This window comes from Atta colombica, unplaced genomic scaffold (genome assembly GCF_001594045.1).
Source record: "Atta colombica isolate Treedump-2 unplaced genomic scaffold, Acol1.0 scaffold181, whole genome shotgun sequence".
Lineage (NCBI taxonomy): Eukaryota > Metazoa > Arthropoda > Insecta > Hymenoptera > Formicidae > Atta > Atta colombica.
Window position 1 is genome coordinate 396,902 of NW_017259273.1, and position 3,925 is coordinate 400,826.

At 32.9% G+C, this 3,925-nt stretch overlaps 1 protein-coding gene across 5 annotated transcripts in view; it reads left to right on the forward strand.

Moving 5' to 3' along the window:
• LOC108686453 overlaps nt 1-3,925 on the forward strand; it is a 140,142-nt gene that overhangs the window by 77,708 nt on the left and 58,509 nt on the right. The window lies entirely within an intron of this gene.

Below are 3,925 nucleotides of genomic sequence, written 5' to 3' on the forward strand. Positions count from 1 at the left end.
GTCTTCAGCAAGCTTGCGCTGTAATATCATAGCAATGTTGTAACGCAATATATTTGCAATTATTAGTAAGATTGTATAACACATACAGTCCTTGCATAGAAAATTTGGAGATATGTTTAATATTTACACTTCTAATAAACTATACACAAATAAAAGTTGTGTGAATAAGAATATATTTTTGTTTAATACATTTTTATAATTTATTTATTTTATTTGTTATTTTTATTGTTAAAAATGAAAAATTTTTTAAATGATTAAAAAATTTACATTTTTCTTATATGTACTTTAAATATTCAAAGTAATTTGTGAGAAGTTTTATTGCGATTCACTGATTAGTTACAAAGATAGTTACAAAGAATAAATAAATATTTTGTTTATTTATTTAGTTCATGCATCGCAATGTAGCTCTATATGAATAATCTTGAATACATAATGTACATTAAAGAATTGAGATTTTTATAAATTATTTTATAATATATTTCCATATATTTTTATTAGGAGCACAGATTTAAAAAAATGTTACTATTTATTAAAATAACTTATGAGATCCAGATAGTAAACCGTCACCATATTATTTTTAAATGTGATTTAAAATAATCTGTAATTTTTTAATAATTTTATTATTGTTTTGAAAATATGTATAAACTGTTACAACTAATAAAATGTTATTAACCAGCATTGCATTTATTAGGTATACAACTTTGCTTCCGCCGTTTTCCTATAGATGGCTTTAGCGGTAAGTGGTGGTTGAAATAAATAGATCATAGACGTCATACAATAAACTTGGGCATCTGTCAACATAACCCCATAGAAACATTAGTCGATTTGTGTCTGCATCATAAAGTTATTATTGAAAATGTCAGTTTACGAGCCAAATTCTCGTCATTTGCGGGAGGTTTTAATTTTTTGCTTCAATATGAAGAAATCTGCGGCTGAGGCCGAATGCTCTCAAATACTTATGATGAGGCCGCTATTAGTGAAAGAAGTGTCGTGAGTGGTTTCAACGCTTCAAGAACGGTGATTTTGACGTCGAAGACCGCATAACGGTGGAAGAGAGAAGGTTTTCGAAGATGCAGAATTGGAGGCATTACTTGAGCAAGACTCGTGTCAAAATCAAGAAGATTGGCACGATCATTAAGAGTGACTCAACAAGCCATTTCAAAACGCCTCAAAGCCATGGGAATGATTCAGAAGCAAGGAAATTGGGTGCCGTACGAATTGAAGCCGAGAGATGTTGAACGGCGTTTGTTTCCTTGTGAACAGCTGCTTGAAAGGCAAAGACAGAAGAGATTTCTGCATCGCATTGTGATTGGGGACGAAAAATGGGTTCATTACGATAATCCCAAGCGCAGAAAATCATGGGGAGTTTCCGGCCATGCTTCCACGTCGACGGCCAAACCGAATATTCACGGCTCCAAGGTCATGCTCTGTATTTGGTGGGACCAGCTCGGCGTAGTGTATTATGAACTGTTAAAACCGACTGAAACAATCACAGGCGATCGGTATCGAACGCGTTTGAACCGAGCATTGAAAGACAAACGGCCGCAATACAACGAGAGACACGATAAAGTGATTTTGCAGCATGACAATGCTCGACCCCATGTTGCGAAAGTGGTCAAGACATACTTGGAAACGTTGAAATGGGAAGTCCTACCCCACCCGCCGTATTCTCCAGACATTGCTCCCTCTGACTATCACTTGTTTCGATCAATGGCACATGGCCTGGCTGACCAGCACTTCCGGTCTTATGAAGAAGTAAAAAATTGGATCGATTCGTGGATAGCCTCAAAAGATGACCAGTTTTTTCGACGCGGGATTCGTACGCTACCCGAAAGATGGGAGAAAGTAGTGGCCAGCGATGGACAATACTTTGAATCATAAATGTATAACCAGTTTTTTACAATAAAGCCTCGAATTTCGGAAAAAAAACGGCGGAAGCAAAGTTGTACACCTAATATCTCATCGAGACTATCTGATAATTCTCGGCATTACAATACTTTATTCTCATGACTTTTATAAAACTATTTGTTGTACATAAATATATATACCAATACATCAGATTTTTTTCTGTAACAAGTCCTTAGCCAAAATTTATTTTTCTGACAAAAAATATCGAATTGATCATTTATATAGGCCTTAAACTTTTACTTGTTGTGTATTCATGTATGCAGGATGAATCTGAATCCGGACAAAATTAAATTTGAAATTTCCGCCATATTAGAATTCACCTGTAGCACTAAGTTCCACAGCAAGGAAGAAACACGCGAAAGAAAAATCAACAAAGACTCCGGAACTCATTCGAAGAGCCCAAGAGCTCATTTTGAAAGACCTAGAGACTTCGATTAGGAAATTGGCGACCATTTTAAAAGAAAGCTATTCGAACGTCCGTCGGATTATTGAAAAAGATTTGAGGTATATTTAAGAACGTACGACGTATATCTCAAATCTTCTTCAACAATCCGACGGATGTTCAAATAGCTCTCTTTCAAAATGGTCGCCAATTTCCTAATTGAAGTCCCTGAGTTTTCTAAAATGAGCTCTTGGGCTTTTCGGACGAGTTCCGGAGTTCTTGTTGGTTTTTCCTATGTGTGTTTTTTCCTTGCCGTGGAAACTTCCTCGGATTTCTCTAAAGTGCATATCTTTTGGCAACATCATAGACCGTTGATTCCGGAAATCCCAAAAACGTATTTTTCTCTTTCCTTCTGGCGCGCAAACTTTCAGTGATAGCTGCCCTTTGCTTGTACTCCATGATATTCATAATCAACTTGACTACTTTGAAATTAGGAATGTTTCATTCATGCATTTGCCTATTTCAATGCAAAGTAGCAGCTACAGGTGAATTCTATCGCGGAAATTTTTAATTTTTAATTTAATATTGTCCGGATTCTAATGACTCATCCTGTATGATTTTAATAAATTGTTAATTATTGTTTATACATTGCTTGAAAAATGCGTTATTGTTTCTACATATCGATTATTGTGAAGAATATTATTAAGGTAGTCTATATAGTCTAAAAGCTTAGGATGTTTGCGCGGAATGTCAGAGATCCGGATTCGACTCTCGGCCGACGTAATATTTTTCGCAATATTTACAATTTTTTAGCATATTAACACCTTTCTAATAGGACGCCTATTGAGCATCAAATTATTAAATTATTTGTCAATTTGTGAGCAATTTAATTGCGTTTATAAGTCCAAAAACTAATTCGACAAACAGTTCAAATGATTACATATTTAGTAGATATATAAATTCACATAGAAATTATTAAGCATCTAAGATCCAGCTTCAATCATTATAGGCTTTAAATGTAATTGAATTTTTGATGCACGAATTATTACGAAATTTATACTCTCATTTATTCTTGTTTCATTGTTCGATTAAGAATGTCATTTTAACTTAATAACAAAATTCTGAAAAAATTACAGATTATTCTAAATTACATTTAAAAACAAAACGACAAATTTGATGACAATTTACTGTCTGAATTATAAGTTATTTTAATAAATAGTAATATTTTTTAATCTGTCTAATAAAAATGTATAACACACACACACACACACACACACAAACATACAGTGCTCACAGTAGATTCTAAACAAAATTTTGAAACTAACAGATATCTTTTAATAGAGCTCTTGATCAAAAGTTTATTTTCCTGAACAAAAATATTTTTTTTAATTAAATTTATTTTATATTTGAAAATAGTACATATATCTATTTTTTTCAAAGGAATTTAGTAGGCGAAAAATTCATTTCTTTTAATCCCTTCAATGAGAGAAATGATTTTGTTGATATAGGGACAAATCAAGGGAAAGCAAATGTGAAAATTTGTTAAAAAAAACAATCTATTTGTTACGATTGCAAATTAATTCGCCAATGTAACAATCAATAGTATCGCTAGCAAATAAGAGACATATATATATA